This window comes from Benincasa hispida, chromosome 1, assembly GCF_027475165.1.
Source record: "Benincasa hispida cultivar pf3 chromosome 1, pf3_genome.v1.1, whole genome shotgun sequence".
In the NCBI taxonomy this organism is placed as follows: Eukaryota; Viridiplantae; Streptophyta; class Magnoliopsida; order Cucurbitales; family Cucurbitaceae; genus Benincasa; species Benincasa hispida.
This window is the reverse complement of record NC_143478.1, coordinates 33,368,027-33,385,816: the sequence shown is the minus strand read 5'-3', so window position 1 is coordinate 33,385,816 and position 17,790 is coordinate 33,368,027. Positions and strand designations below refer to the sequence as shown.

At 35.9% G+C, this 17,790-nt stretch overlaps 1 pseudogene across 1 annotated transcript; it reads right to left on the bottom strand.

Annotated features, from left to right (window-relative positions):
* Positions 1-7,251: 7,251 nt before the first annotated feature.
* LOC120080644 (cyclic nucleotide-gated ion channel 1-like) lies at positions 7,252-16,595 on the bottom strand (annotated as a pseudogene). Its single transcript, XR_016530448.1, has 7 exons — positions 16,001-16,595; positions 14,992-15,524; positions 10,430-10,630; positions 9,700-9,983; positions 8,949-9,060; positions 8,464-8,700; positions 7,252-8,096 (listed from the first exon to the last, which is right to left on the bottom strand). The product of XR_016530448.1 is annotated as a cyclic nucleotide-gated ion channel 1-like (transcript).
* Between the last annotated feature and the right edge of the window lie 1,195 nt (positions 16,596-17,790).

The following is a 17,790-nucleotide window of genomic DNA, read 5'->3' as shown; positions in this document are numbered from 1 at the left end:
CTCCGTGAGGGAGGATAGGGGGAAACAGTGCAATTGATGGAACCAGCGCAACCTGAAACAACGCAAATGGTTGCGACAGAGGACGGCGAAGAAGGAGAAGATACCCCCCTGATGCGGCATGTCTACTGTTGACCCTCAAAGATTAATCATCGCATTAGAAGAAAAAAAAAGGAAGAAAAGAAGAGAAAGAGAAAAAGGAGAAAATGAGCGCGCAAAACTCATCATGACAGAAGGAAATCGCAAGAGAAGATTGCAAGATGAGGAAATGCGCATAATAATGGACTCGCAAGGCTTGAAGCAATAAGGCAGAGTGAAGAGGAACAACGTCTGTTGCTGGCCTCCGAGCAGTTTATAGAAGAGTTTGAGAGAGAAGAAAAAGAAGAAGAAGAGGAAGAGAAAAAGAAGAAGGAAGAAGAGAAAAGGAGATTAGAAGAAGAGAAGGAGAAGAAGTGCGAAGCTAATAAAGGGCGCTTAGAGAAGAAGAAGGGCAAGGAAAAAGATATATGTGAAATAAGCTTAATGAAAAAATAAGAACCGATGACGTCACATATTTTTTTCATCAAAGTAGACCAATTGGAATGTGCCACTTGAACCAATGGAGGAGTGACACATGATGAACTTTTGATTTTTAGATTGATTTTAAAAAGAAAATGAATTTAGAAAGAAATTGAATTTAATATTATTTTATGTTTGTGTCTAACAACTAATTTGGGCACATCGTGAGCATTTGATTTTTGTTGGTTTTTAAAAGAAATGATTTCAAAAGATATATATTATTATATTATATTTTTTTATGTGTCTAACAGCTAGTTAGTTTAAATCTCCACAATTCAATTTTCTTTTACCAACATCCAATGGTCCAAATCGAATGTGATTTTTCACCATCTTTCTCTCTTTTTAAACACTTCATCTTCTCCAAATTTTAACAACAATTTTACACTTCCTCCATAACTCAAAGTTACCATTGTTATTCTCTCTCTAAGCTTCAATTTTCTTCTTTCCATCTAATTCTTGAGAGATCATATATCTTATGTATTATGAGAATTAATTTGTTGTGAGCTAAAATTTGTAAATCCACTCTTGTAAAGAGTTTGTCAAGTGTGCTCTTTATTTTTACAAACATTTTGTAAGGGTTGCTCTTGATCCCAGAAAAAGAGACGTTGTAACGATTTGATCCTCAACTGTGGAAAGGATCGGATTTGTTCTTGCACCTGGAAAAGAACGTTGTAGTTGTGTTCGACTCTTATGTCGTGAAAAGAGTCAAAAAACTTCTAATGAAGTATCCAAGAGGAACTTGGGAAGTGGACGTAGGCCGGTTGTGCCAAAATACTATAAAATTTTCTATATTAATTTCTCTATCCCTCTCCTACTATAATTTTGTAATTAATTTGTTGTTATATTTTATTGCATGAAATAAATTACAATATTTGTTTCTTAAATTGTTTGTTTAGGTTGGTTAAATTGATCTTTAGATATCTCATACCAATCTTTTTATTAAAATCAAATTGGGTGCTTAAAAGTGTTAGTTTTAATTACTTGGTTATTTTGGGTTGAATTTATTTACATAAATTTATTGTTTAAATTATTTGTTAGCCAAAAAGATTGGTTAATTTGTTTAATTGAGCCCACATTAGTAAAAAGTTTTAAATTGCTTTGTTTAAACCCTATTCACCTCTAGGATTGTCATATTAATCCTACAATTGGTATCAAAGCCAGATGCTTTTGTTTGTAATAATAAAAAAAAGTTTTTTAAATCATTTTGGATTGATACCTATTATTTGAGTTTTTCATTCCAATAATTGGTATTAGAACTAGTAGCTCTTCTACGTAAATCATTTTTCAAATGCTATTTTGATTTATGAAAGTATCTTACTAATATTTTTAAAGTTATTTGAATAAGCTTAATTGCTAGAGCTATGACAACTCAATGTGTTGATAGTCCTTTCTTTAATGATAAAAATTTTGATATTTGAAAAAAGAGAATGAAGACATTTTTTCTTGCTATTGATTTTAATATCTTGTATGTTTTTAAACACAATTTGTCAAAATTAAAATTGAATGATAAACTATTCTCTTTTAATGCCCAAGCCATAAATATCATATGCAGTGCTTTGGATAGTAAAGTATGTGATAAAATTGCACAATTTGATTATACATATGATATTTGGATTTTTCTTGACAATATGTATAGCATAGAAAATTCTCCTTGTACTACTAACAATTTATTTGATGTGAAGGAGAATTATTAATGTCAAAATCAAGAAAATTTCTTTGATGGGAAAAAGGAAAAATGTGATAGATCCTCTTTGTGCATAATGACTCATTCAGATAAAGATTCTAATAATAAGAGTGATGAAAATGAGGTAAATCATAAAACTTATTCTTATAATGAACTATATGATGCTTTTGAAAATATGCAACATGATTTAGAAAAACTCAATTATAAATATATGAAATTTTCAAAGAAGTTTAAAGTAAATTGTTTATTGAGAATGAATCTTTGATAAATGGAAATGTTTGCTTGAAAAATGGAGCTAATGTTATGTTGTTGTGTTGATAAAAATTACTTGAATGTAGAATTAAGTTTCTTGAGAATGAGAATGATGAACTCAAATTTCTATCATGTGAAATGAAAATTGAAATGAATGATTTGAGGGATAAAAATGAGAAAATTGAATCTTATTATTTAGGATTAAAAGATGAAAATGTTAGTTTGAACAATAGAATTAATGAGTTGGAAACTAAATACTTCAATAGAAAAAGATAAATTAATGATAATGATAAATGTGATACTACGTTCTAAAATGATGTATGTAGTGATGCTTAGATGCGTTTGTAGTATGCGTTCTTGTAGTAAGCACGTGTCACAAGTTTTCTTGCGCTGGAACCAAGTAATTCCAACGCAAGTTTCTCATAGTGATCTGAGGTCGAACACAGGGATTGCGGTGATAAATGCGATACTAATGTGATATATGCGACCGAAAAACAAAATAATAATCAATTGTGTTGGGTAAAGTAAAATGCAGTAGAAAGTAAAATGCGATAATGAATAAAATACGATGATGAAATAAAAAGTGATGATAAAATAAATTGCAGTGATAAAATAAGATGCGGTAATAAACAAATTGAGGACTGTCTGTGAAGATGTGCAAATATCTGATGAATGTGGTGGCAAGTTTTGTGAAATGTATCAGAAAGAGAATAGGTTGAGGGAAAGGACATCTAAGTTTTTCAGTCCTGTTGAGGACACAACTAAGGTTCCACTTTCTCTTAGCTTACACCTCTCAGTGATCGGCCGCATTCCCATAATTCTATGGTGAATCAGGGATGAATGTTGTGAATGTAAGGTTGTTTCCATCTCTGGAAATACTTCTCGCTTTAGTTAACGCATTCTTCCAACCTTCTTTCGAGAGGTGGAATAACATCTTCACTTCTGCTCTCACAGATGAAGATGCCGTTGAGCACGCGTTAGCTAAACTCAGCTAATTTCTTCAACAAGGTTTTACTTACTCACTTAATCCTTCCCCCTTACCCTTGGGAATTAGTTACACATGGTGAAGGAAATGGATGATGAATGCATGGTGAAGAATAGAGAGATGACAATGAATATGATAATGATATTAAAATCTAAGGATAAGCGTTTGTTATAGATAATGAATGAAAGATTAGAGATGAACACAGTTGATGAATAGAAAGTGAGAACAAATAAGAAAAGCGTGTCAATGTCTTGATACGGATCCCGATTGAAGACGATGTGCTTGCCGGTGTGTGGGAGGAATGTGGTGGAGAACTTCCTTCTCAGGCTTGTTTTCCAGGTAGAAGTGATCTTTGCACAGAGCTTCTCTTCGGTAATGGGAATGAATTTCTTGCTCCTGAGACTTCCCTTTCGGTCTTGTCTCGTCTTTCTCCCTAGATTTTCTCTAAGTTGTCTCTTCAGACCAACCTACTTTCTTTGAAATTGATGTAGCTATTTATAGACCTTGGCACCTCTTGTGTCAATGGTCCCGCTCTGAAAAGCTGCTTTTTCCTGCCATGGCTTAGTGGAAACGTTCGCTCTGCTCCACGTTCAATTTGTCAGATCGTACAACAGAAAAGCTATACAATTTCAGAAGTCCTTGCGAATGCGCCGCTCTTTTCATCTACGATCGATCGCCACATGCGGTGCGAATGCGTTGATCTTTCCGTCCACAATCGATCGTCGCATGCGCTGCAATTGTGTTGATTTTTTTTATCCAAGATCGATTGCCACATGCGGTGCGAATGTGTTGTTCTTTTTCGTCCTCGAGCGATTATCGCATGCGGTGACCTGTTTCCTGCAAAACAAAGGCTTGGATATTCCATTTTTCCATCGCAATGGGGTTAACGGGTGTGCTTACGACACTTTACAACCTTTGCGTTTTTAAGCCAATTTCTATACGGTAGAACTTTTTCCTTCTTTTTGCTGCATAATCTAAATAAAACGGTATAAATAACTTGTATTTCTACAAGTTATCATTGAGTCACGGAGCTCGCTTTCTTTAAGATGTTTCGCGGCTCTGCCCAAGTGTGCAAATAGGTCTGAGAATTGTCACGTCATCCCTAGGATAAAACAGCCAAATGAAAACCGATCGGAAATGCACCGTTGCCGATCGGAACGTACACCCTTTCTAAACTCACTGCTCGGAAAGCTAAGATAGAGGAGGAGAGAAAAATGAAGAGGGAATTTAGAAAATGAATTATGTGTATTCGAACTGCTGAAGGCCTCGCCTTTTATAGACCTTCAGCATCGAAACAAACCGTTTTAAAATTAATCAATGGACCGTTTTAAAATTAATCAACAGATCGTTTTAAAAATAATCAATGGATCATTTTAAAAATAATCAATGGACCATTTTTTAAAAAATAATCAATGGACTGTTTTAAAATTAAATTTGCACCCAACAAATTTGTTACTTGGATTTAAATGAGGAATTAATCAATGGACACATGATTAGCATTTGGTTTTTAAAAGAAATGATTTTAAAAGACATATTATTATATTATTTTTTTATATGTATCTAACGGCTAGTTGATTTTAAAAGACATATATTATTATATTATTTTTTTATATGTGTCTAACGGCTAGTTGAGTTTAAATCTACATCATTCAATTTTCTTTTACCAACATCCAATGATCCAAATTGAATGTGATTTTCACCAACTTTCCTCTCTTTTTAAACACTACATCTTCTCCAAATTTTAACAATAATTTTATGCTTCCTCCATAACTCAAAACTACCATTGTTGTTCTCTCTCTAAGCTTCAATTTTCTTCTTTTCATCTAATTCTTGAGGGAGATATTTTATGTATTGTGAGGGCTAATTTGTTGTGAGCTAAAATTTATGAATCCAATCTTGTAGAGAGTTTGTCAAGTGTGCTCTTTATTTTTATAAATATTTTGTAAGGGTTGCTCTTGATCTTGGAAAAATAGTCATTGTAATGGTTTGATCTTCAACCATGGAAAGGATTCAGTTTGTTCTTATACCCAAAAAAAGAACGTTATAACGGTTTGACTATAAGTCGTGGAGAGAGTGAAAGACTTCTAGTGAAGTATCTAATAGGCCAGTTGTGCCTAAAATTTTCGGTATTTCTCTATCTCTCATACTTTAATTTTGTAATTAATATATTGTTATATTTTATTGCATGAAATTAATTGCAATATTTGTTTCTTAAATTAATGGGTTAATGTTTATTTAGATTGGTTCAATTGATCTTTACATATCTCATACCAATCTTTTTATTAAAATTAAATTGAGTGCTTAAAAGTGTTAATTTTAATTACTCGACTATTTTGGGTTGAATTTATTTATATGAATTTATTGTTTAAATTATTTGTTAGCAAAAAGTTTGTTAATTTGTTGAATTGTGCCCACAGTAGAAAATTGTAAATTGCTTTGATTATACCCTATTCAACCCCTCTAGAATTGTAATATCGATCCTACATAGAATTAATTATAATACTATATATCAATTTTTCTATCTCATAAAAATCTCCCTATTTTGGCATTTGATATTTTATTTTAACTTAGTTAATTGAAGTAGAGAATTTTTTTAACTTTAGATAATTCATTTAATTATTTAATTAGAAAAATTAAAATCTTAGAATTTTTAGGCTAATAATACATTTTATATATATATAAATATATATATATATATAGATATATATATATATATTAGTACAACAATATAGGAATGGGACTCCAAGAGTAAAGTCATGTTAATTATAAGCTCATCATGTTCAATCTCAATTTAGAATTGATGAAAGAAAACTATTTATCAAAACAAGTATTGGAATCAAATTCCAATTGTAAAAAAATACCAAAAAAATATAAAATATAAAATAAAGTATCAATTTTATCGTCTGAATTAAAATTGATACTTTTAACATAATAGTAAAATATTCCTAAAATAATATAACTTAAAATCTCAATTTTAGGATTGACAAGAAGAAATCCAACAGTATAGTGATTTAGAATGTCGATGTCAATATAAATATTAATGTCTTAATTTTGCAAAAAATTCGATGGATTTATTAATAAAAGGTTGATTTCGATAGATATTTTTAGAAAAATTAAAAAATAAGTCAAAAAAATAAATTTAAATTAGTAAATTAATATTTTAGAATTTTCAAACAAATTGTCATGCCTATTATCTATATTATATTTATACTAGTGGTATTTTGATGTTAAGTTTTTATGTTTCATGGATTATTTCTACAATATAAGAGAAATATAGATTCACTTCTCATATTGATGTCAAATCTATAGAATCGTGAAAGTATAGATGAAAATATGGACATGTTGATGAAAATTTAATAATGCAAGGACAATAAAATTGTGGGAAAGAGAAAAACAGCCACCAAAAATCTAGTCTAAATAACTCCAAACCAAACATAAATAGTTCACCTTGTGGGTCAGTCTTATAATCACATCTTAATTACATTAATCACTTAAAAATTGTGTACCTTGTTCTTTTGAAAGAAAAAATGACTTTGCCATCCATAACATAACAAAAATGCAAAAAAAACAAAAAACAAAAAACAAAAAACAAAAACATAAACAAAACTCAATGCAGTATAACTAGAAATTTATTTAGGGAAGACCGGAGTTCAATAAGTTCCACTGAAACTGGGACCCTCTACCATAGACTGGTCAATGTGTAATAACAAAAAGCAGAAAAACATTTCTGCTTACTGCATAATGAATTACAACCAAAACTCCATTATTTGAAGGATTCTACCAAAGATATTGTAAATGCCATTCACAAACCTGTGCAATGAAATCAACCATTCCAAACTTGAACAACAGTTTAACATGTCCTCATCTTCAAACCAAAAAGCAATACAAAGTGATGAGCAATAAATTTGAATGTCATCTTTCTACTGTATGGCTACGTGTTGCTATCTTTCAAGGTAAAAATTTGGCTCAGCTGGTTTCTGAAGCAGCATGGACATCCTAGCTCTTGTGACTATTTCGTTTCACCACACGAAGCATGTTAACAGCAAATCTAGATGCATGGATGGTGGCGCCTAAACTCAATGACCGCCCCTCGAGGCAAGCTAATGCTTCTTTCAACCTACTCTCTTCTTCCTTGAGAGACTCTCTGAGCTTATTTCTTTGATGGCGTCGCCACCGCCATGTTGCTTGTACAAAACAAGCTGCCCAGGTCTGCTGTGAGTAAAATCTAAAAATCTGGCGTAGCTGCTTGCTGTGAAGTCTGCGGTACTGTGACGCTACAAATTTCAAGTCGTTGGGTTCAAAAGCAAATGCTTCAACTTCTGTTAGAGATCGAGCAGTTCGAGTTGAAATTGGGAGATTGGTTGAGGAATGAGGGTCAAGAGCCCAAGTCAGTAGCTCTTCTCCACAAAAATCACCAGCCATGAGGAAATCAGAGTTGAAGAATCCAGTTCTCCCACCATTTGTAGTCATGGTTAAGAGCTTGCCTCTCATGATGAAGAGCATTTCATCGACTGGATCACCTTCCCGAACAATGCAGCTTTCTTCTGTGTACAGCACTGGCTTGAGATGGGCACACATCGCGTCCAACAATTGTCCGTCCATCTTTTCAAACATTGGAACCTTAATGGAAAGTGTAAACAGATCATGCGAATCAATTCAGAAAGTCAAGCTCGGAATGTGTATGTTAACTGAGCTAGTGATTGTTTATGACCATTGTTTATCCATCTTTTCAAACATAGGATACTTAACTGAGCTAGTATCATCTCTAAAAGTTCTTATAGGGGAAGAAACGTATTTCACTTTAAAACACTACTCTCAGATCATTTCAATCTCATTTTTAATCTTGTCAACCCTATATTTATGTGTATACACACACACACACACATTATGTATTCGTACATAGTATGCATAGATGCTACTGCTATTCTCCTCCATGACTAACCAAAAAAAAAAAAAAAAAAAAAAAAAAAAAAAAAAAAAAACTCACTTGCATGAGCAAAGCCAAGCAAAGATGCCGCTTAAAGTCTCCTTGGATGTCTCTAGGCAGATTATGCAGCAGGCTGTGTTCATCAACACCTCTGGTTTCTTGCCAAGTGTAATGTTGATACCTACGGACCCGCTCCCTCAGATTCTCAGGGAGTAAGCGATGTTGCATCCACTGTTCAACATCTTTCCTTCTCACTCTCATCTCCTCCACTCTTGTGTTTGTGGATCGCCAATACATCTATTCCACAGCAAGTTTAACACAGAGAGACTCATCTTTCTAACAAGAATCGCACAAGAATAACGGCTCTAAAACCATACCAATGCAAAATATGCATCAAACATTGCATAGGCTTTTATAACAAGTAGATTTATGTGCTTCTCAACAGCCCATAATCAAATCAAATGCCCAACTTTCATTCTTGCAAAGGAAAGTGATTCTATGCCAGCCTAAGATGACAAAAAGCAGCAAGAATAACTGGTACCAACCTGCACGTTGCCTAGGAGAGATGCAAACAAAACTAAGCCAGTGAGGCAAATGAAAATGGCAAAGCAGTTTTCCCATGTGCAAGGACTTGTAGTAAGATTTTGCCCCAAAGAGCTGCATCCAAGAGAGAAGTAGAAGTATGCAGAAAACTACTTCAATACTTGATGGTAAAATGTTCAACATCATAGAAATTCGACAGATTAATGGATTGTAAAACAACTCCATTTGAACTAACAAAATACTGCAAAGAGTATCATCATTACACACGTTCGGTATTCTCATTGGGTTAGAGTGCTCAAATTTATGCATAATGTCTCAAGCAATGCATTAAATTGAGTGAATCTTTCTGTGAGCTCTAATCAATCAGCATAAGTTTATCCAACAGAAACCATATTATTTATGTTTAGAACCATATTATGTGATAACATATATAAATATTTGCAAGCGGCCAATTTAAATAAACATTATCAACCTTCACCATGAAATTGCGAATTTAGGCTAATTAAACTAAGAGCGGCTTAAATGAGGAGAAATTTGTATAGAACTCCGGCCAGCCAGAAGTGGACTTGGTACAACGATACACAATTATAATCCTAAAACCTTCTTCATCCCAACAAATATACAGAGAAAGCAACAGGAAGTAGTAACCATATAATTATGAACATAAAAACACATTGTCCCTAGGAAGCTCATAAATTTATAGAAGATCTCTGGATCAGAAGGAATATCCCATAGGGGCTGTGGACAGTATACCTTAGATTCCTCAAGCCCCACCAGAAGCAGTGAAGGAACTTCTTCGGAAAACCTGATTCCATAATATCAGGCTGAAGGGCTTGAATGAATATTCCAAAGTTAAAAGGTCCTATCTTTGCCTTTTTGACAGGGCACATAACAGTGAGGAATTGATTCCCTACATTACTGTAATTGTGATCACAATAAAAAGAAGTAAAGGTACAGTCAGAATGCTTGCTACAAGCATCTTGCCAGCACTGGGCTACTCGTTCTATGGAACATAAGTACCAGATCGCCCCAATTACCTAAGGATGGCAAGACACAAAAAAGAAAAGAAAAATGTTACTGCAAGAGAAGGATGAATTAAATGCGTGAGTATAATTGACATACACTAGAAATATTATAATTCATTTGGCACACTCGAGGTTGAGGAATCACATGCAAATGGTTGCATGCAGAAGCAGAACCATCCATCTACTTTGTCTTTGTTTCTAATCGATCCTAGATTCAATGAGAACCATCAATTAGTAATACTACGTAAAGATTTTGGGATGAGTCCCTTCAGTTTAATGGTTCATTGGCTTCAATGGTTTAACCACATGTCAGCATGGCACCTTATGTCACCCAACTCCCTCTCCCCTCTCTATATTCTCCAAAGAAAGGAAGGAATTTTGAAAGATCAAAACCAACCAAGTAACCAACATACAACAAGAGTTGATAAAAATGACTAGGAGCATAGAAGAAAACTAACGTGGCTGGCTAGCATGTACAGAAAGAGATTAAATGCAGCTCCTGCCCAAGCTGTTTCAATGAGTATGCCCGAGGTCTTCGTAACCTCTTTGTACAGTGGATAGATTCGAAGAAACCTCGGCACAAATTGACACAATACAGCATATTTCAGCAAGTCCTTCGTTTTCAATGATCTCGAACCTCTTGTTATCAGAACCACCACCTAGGCACATTATAGAAAAGCATGACAGTTCATGCATCAAAATCAAATGAACTTGAGAAATAAATGTTGATCAACATATTTTTCAACCTAGTTGAATCAATCCCTCAGACAGTTGACGGTATCAAGCTCACAGTCCAGCATTATAAATGTATGCTTAACTCAAGTTGAGATCATCCCATAGTGATTACAATACAAATATGGTTTGTGTTATTATTGCAGTATATAAATATGAAGACGAATACCATAAAAATATTTCAAAAGTATGCTACCAGAAAATGGGGATTTTTCATGCATTAAAGAGCACAAAATTGCACTGGCAACCTTGAAATAAGTGGAACTACAATTCCCATAACAATATGAACTTATTGTCTACAAAGAACTAAGTCTAAAAGAAAATTGAATTTCAATTCAGTTCTCAAATACCTGAGAAATTATTTTTAGGCTGTTGAAAAAGAGAGAAGGCAAGAACACAAGATTTACGTGGAAAACCCTAGATCAGGGAGAAAAAACCACGATAGAGACTGATTTTTTATTATTCAATTGATACACAAAGTACATGAGAATAGGCCAAATAAATAGACTAGTGGGAAGCCCTAGGGTACATACAATTACTAAAATACCCCTAGGGTTACAAATTGTTTTTCGACACTCCCTCTCAAGTTGGGGCGTAAATATCAATAAGGCCCAACTTGCTGACACAATAATCAAAGCTTTGTCTCAGTAATCTTTTCGTGAGCACATCTGCAATTTGCTGATTTGAGGGAACATAAGGAATGCATTTACTTCCATTGTCAAGTCTTTCCTTGATGAAGTGTCGGTCGATCTCAATGTGTTTTGTCTGTCATACTGAACAAGATTATTCGCAATATTTATTGCTGCCTTATTGTCACAGAATAGTTTCATTGGGAGCTCCTTACCTTGATGAAGATCTGACAACACTTTCATCAACCAGATTTCTTCACATATCGCTAAACTCATGGCCCGATACTCAGCTTCCGCACTACTTCTGGCCACAACTCCTTGTTTCTTGCTCCTCCAGGTCACTAGATTACCCCAGACAAATGTGCAATACCCAGATGTTGATTTTCTATCAACAACAGACCCTACCCAATCAGAATCAGTGTAGGCTTCAATGTAATGTTTATCAGACTTCTTGAATATTAACCCCTTACCTGGTGTTCCTTTCAGATATCGTAGGATGCGTTCAACTGCTATCATGTGTTCCTCTGCATAAACTGATTGACAACACTAACTACATATGAAATATCGGGTCTCGTTGAGATAAGTATATCAATTTCCCAACTAACCGCTGATACTTTTCTTTATTGAGCGGGACACTGTTACCAATATTGCTGAGCTTTGAATTATATACAACTGGGGTGTCAACAGATTTGCACCCAATCATTCCTATCTCCTTTGGGAGGTCAATAGTGTATTTCCATTGGACACTGAGATCCCATCCCTTGACCAAGCAACTTCCATTCCGAGAAAGTATCTTAACTTCCCAAGGTCTTTAATCTCAAATTTTTTGGCCATCTTTGCTTTGAGTTTCACAATTTCATCATCATCACCAGAGAGCACAATATCGTCAACGTACACAATGAGAACTGCAACCTTCCCTAAAGTTGAATTCTTTGTAAACAGTGTGTGATCTAAGTGCCCTTGGATATACCCTTGTCCTTTGACAAAGGTGGCAAATCTATCAAATCAGGCCCTCGGAGACTATTTCAACTCATATAGTGACTTTCTCAACCGACAGACTCGCTGTTTGAACTAATCTTCAAATCTAGGAGGAGGATTCATGTAGACTTTCTCCTCAAGTTCTCCATTGAGAAAGGCATTCTTTACATCCAGTTGATGCAGAGGCCAATCTTTGTTAATTACAACTGACAACAATACTCAGATAGTATTGAGTTTAGCTACGGGAGAGAATGTCTCGGAGTAATCTACACCGAAGGTTTGAGTAAACCCTTTGGCAAATAACCTGGCCTTGTATCGGTCAACGGTTCTATCTGACTTGTACTTTATAGTGAAAACCCATTTGCACCCAATTGTCTTGTGCCCTTTGAGTAGGATCACCTGGTCCCACGTTCCGTTTTTCTCAAAAGCCCTCATCTCCTCCATAATAGCAGCCTTCCAAACTTCAGTTTTCATTGCTTCCTGTATGCTACTCGATATCACCCCTGTATCTAAACTGGTGGTAAAGGCCTTAAATTTAGATGACAGGTTACTGTATGTCATGTAACTATGCTTAGGGTACCTTGTACATGACCGAATATCTTTCCTCAGGACTATTGGAAGATCGAGAGAAGCATCATGCTCTTCCAAACTATCAGATTTCCCATTATGATCAATAGTCTCCTCTGCCTGGGTTTCATCTTCAGAAGGCCCCTTTACACCATCATCTCTAGTATCACTCACATTTTCTGGAACTGGAATCACTATTCACCGTCGTCTTCCCATCTTCTATAATGGTGCTGTTAGCACCTTTTTCTCCTTTTTCCTCTCTGCATTCGTTAGTCTCGGCACAAGTATCAATCTCATTAATTTCAGGAATACACGTACCTAATGCTAGGTTTAACTCATGGACCGGAGCCAGAGATGCGACAGGTGGCGCCGTTTCCTTCTTGAGATTCTTCCTATAGTATGTTATCCATGAGACTTGATTGGTAGGGAGGATAGGACCGACATGTTCGGAAATAGGAAATGACTCTAAGGAAACTGTATATATGGACCAGTTAGCCTCTTTACTAGATGTCTCCTCCTGAAGATGGTTAATGGAAAAGAAGGGTTGATCCTCAAGGAAGGCGATATCTAAGGAAACAAAATATTTGCGAGAGGATGGGTGGTAACATTTATACCCATGCTGATGGAGCGGACATCCAACAAAGACGCATTTTTTAGCACGGAGGTGAATTTCATGCAGTTTAGGCCATAGCCAAAAATCCGAAGCGGTACATCTAAGACTAAACGAGTAGTTGGGTAGGACTCTTTCAAACAGTCTAACGGATTTTGAAAGTGGAGAACTCGGGAAGGCATTCGGTTGATTAAGTGAGCGACAATAAGGATAGCATCCCCCCATAGGTAAGACAGGAGTGATGTGGATAGCATTAAGGACCAAGCAACTTCCACCAAATGACGATTTTTTCTTTCAGCTACCCCATTTTGTTGGGGGATGTACGCACACAAACTTTGGTGGATAATTCCTTTGGATGCAAGGAAGTCCTGGAAGGAAACGTTAAAGAATTCCCGCCCATTGTCACTTCTCAAAATACCAATCCTTGCATTAAATTGGTTTTCTACAGTGGCATAGAATTGCTGGAATACAGATGACACCTCGGACTTATCAGTGAGAAGAAAGATCCAAGTAAGCCGAGTGTGATCATCTATAAAGGTGACAAACCAGCATTTCCCTGTGGAGGTTGTGGTTAGTGAAGGACCCCAAACATCACTATGAACTAAGGTGAAGGGTGTGGATGGTTTGTAAGGCTAGGTCATCGCAAAGTCGGGCTGCAGAATAAACCGGTTGGGTCTGGAACGCATTGGGATCATGCGACTGGAGGTGCGGCTGTTCGGCAGAGCGACTGGAGTTGGGTCGGCTGGGGTTGAAATCTGACGGGATCTGTTTGTCTGGGAATGAGCAGCTGGAGCTAGGTCGGCTAGGGTTGAGGTCCGACATTGATTGGATGATTTTCGACAGCGCGGCTTGGAGGTACTGTTCCACGACTTCTCGTACGGCTTTAGTGATGTCGGCGTTTACGGTCCCACTAGTCCCAAAGGAGGTTGCTGATGGAGAATCTGGTCTATTCTCATCTATGATGGCTAGGGTTTCGTCGCCGTTCTCTGATACTATGTTGAAAAAGAGAGAAGGCAAGAACACAAGATTTACGTGGAAAACCCTAGATCAGGGAGAAAAAACCACGATAGAGACTGATTTTTTATTATTCAATTGATACACAAAGTACATGAGAATAGGCCAAATAAATAGACCAGTGGGAAGTCCTAGAGTACATACAATTACTAAAATACCCCTAGGGTTACAACCTATTTTTCAACGTAGGCTACCCATCACATTTTAATTCCTACTAACAAAAATTGTTCATGGCAAGACTAAGTATGAGAGAATATATTACTGACAACATGTCCATATCATGCAGATATAACAAGGAAAAAACCAATAATTTTCTCCCAGAAGCTAGGGTGGAAATTTGCATAATTGGAAAAGTAGGAAGTGACAATTTGTTGAAACCATTTCAAGAAAGAGAGGGATAAAGGATTGAATCAAACAGATACATGAATGAAGAATTCCCTTAGCAAATGCTGCTAACAAATTAACACAAGTCCTAAGAAACTTTCCTCACCTGTGGAAGTGGGAGGACTGAAGAAATGTCAATTAGAAAGTATGATGACAGATACTTCGTTGCTATTGTCAAGGAATCTTCTACTAAAACACCTCTTCCAAATACTCGGGAAGATGGAGTAATAAATCCCGTACGAAACTGAAAAACAATATGCACAACATAGAATAAATCTGTGAAAAATCGCAATACACAGACTACAGTCTCCATTTTCCCATCTAACCTAAGACACATCTTTCTATTATCAATCACAGGAACAAAAAAGAACAAAGGATCCAGCGAAACAGAAATCACACAAGACAGCACAAATATCTTGTTCCAACTTTGAAGAAATGGCCCTTGTGGATCAAGAATTTTCTTCTCTGAGGGCAAGCCTTCAGGTATAAGTTTATTAGAAGAAGAAGATTTCAGTAGCTTTTCAGTTCTTCTAGTTCCACCAAAACTAGAAGCCAATGCTTTGTGGAGACCTGAATTCATTTACTCATCCACTATGAAACTCCACTCCAGTAATTTTCTATGGCCTCGGATCTTGAAACCTGACCAGTAACAAATTGAGGATGATCAAGGTCCAATCCAAGTGACCCAGTAGTTGAAAAGACTGAGAAGATAATAGCAGATTTTGCTACCCTCTATGAAGCTATGAGCATCAATTTCTTCAAAATGATAAATATCGAATTCAAACCAACTTATAGAAACAAGCACACAAAAGAGGCAAAAAGAATTTAAGGAATCAGATTAGAAATCAGTTTGAAAAGAGTCTCTCCATACGTTTTAACTTCATAGACATTCACACCGAGTTGTCTGCATAAAAGCATAAACTCCACTGGCATGAAACCACCCACAAGGAAATTCCGAACAAAAAGCAACAGAAAAACACTAAATGGCACAAATGAAATACAGAAAGATTATCCATAGCCACAGTAAGATCACACCAAGCATCTGTTTCTAACCAACTTCAAAAAATCAAAACGAGAACACTGAAAATGAAATAATCAGGACCAGAACTCATTACCCGAATCAGGGAAGTTCGTAATGCACGAAAAATCAACTATACCCACAAAAGGGAACAGATTCAAATTAAAGAAAATGGGCACTCTATTGTTGAAGTTGTTAATAGAAACCGGAAACGAGCTATAAAACTTGCAAGAAAAATTCCAGAGTGCCATCATAGATGATACAGCTTTCTTCTGAAAATTGACTGGTCGACCAAGAGAGATTGTGGCACTGAGATGATCGGAATGGAGAAATTGGGTGCAGTTGGGTCCCGCGGCGAAAGTCGAAGAAGGTGGGTTTGGAGAGCTTTGACTCTGCATTTTTTGGGGGACGATACGTCAAGAAAGATATTGTATTTATTTTGTCCCCATATGATACGTCAATCTATGGATGTAAACGACAAGCTTCAAGCAAAGCTTTCCAAGTCTCCTGGATCCTGATTCCTGACGAAGTTCCAAGAAATTCCTTTGGGTCATCATATAAGTTAGATTTCACTCTTGCGATTGAGAAATTATGATGTAATTCTTCCCAAATACGTGAAACGAAAATGAAAAACCATTCAAATTCAAAGTTTATTAAAAAGAACGACTACTCTATCTTCCCCAAATGTATTCAATTGTAATAAGAGGAAAAGGACTTCACAGCCCAAAGTCAAGATATAGAAAACACAACCAAATGACCTCACAACCAAAATAAATTAAGAGAAACAAGAGAGAAAAGAAAAAGAAAAGAAAAAGAAAAAGACATACACAATTCAAGGAAATAAATCCCAAGAAGGAGAACCCTGCCGGAGAAGATCCAAGTCACTGAGATCACACATACTAACTGGATGCAAGGTAGCTTCATGGACACTTAGATTACACTCACGTCAAATATGATAGGTAACCACACACCAAGTGACTCTCGAGACCTTATGACTCTACCAATTAACCACACTAAAATGACACATCCAAATGAGATATATATCAAAATGAGCGATCTTGTGGGAGCATGCACCCCACATGAGGATGTCCCTCCGAATAGCCTGCCTAAAAGGGTAACAAGAAAATGAATCATCTCTAGTCTCAACTCCACCAATGCACAGAACATATACATTAGGTACATCATAATACCACTTGTTGATACGATCAAACGCTTGTAACCGATTCTGTATAGCAAGCCAAACTATGAAAGAATATATGGGAATATTACCTCCAAACCAAAGTAGGTTAGACCAAGTCACTACATATTGCCTAGGCTGCAAGGAATCCCAAGCACTAGCAACTGAAAACCTCCCAAGCGACAAGGGAGTCATATCACAAGATCCTCCCTAACTACCTCAACTGCAATCAATTGTACTAATCAAAGAGATCAATAAGCTCTCTGGAGTTAAAAAAAGACCAATCCTAAGTCTCATCAATACGGAGAAAATCAATGAACTATTTGCATCCAATATAACCATGGTATTAAACTATTGCATAATAGAATCCTTTCTAACTAAGGGTCAAACCAAATTGAACATCGACAATCGTCACCTATAAAGAATCAAACCAAGGGCCACAATCTGACTTGAACACAAAGGATAGCCTGTCAAGAAGATTTAGAGGAACTAACTGACCAAATACTTCGACCACTCAAGCTATAGTCCTCTACACAAGTGACCATAGAGAACTCAAATGAAACAAATAAGCTATATTAGATTCATGATAGCAGCATCATTCCAAGAATGAATTTGGTGGATACCAAGACCACCCTCGCATAATAAAAGGTAAACATCTGACCAAGCAACATTTGCCCCACCAATACCATCCAACTTCTCTTTCTAGAAAT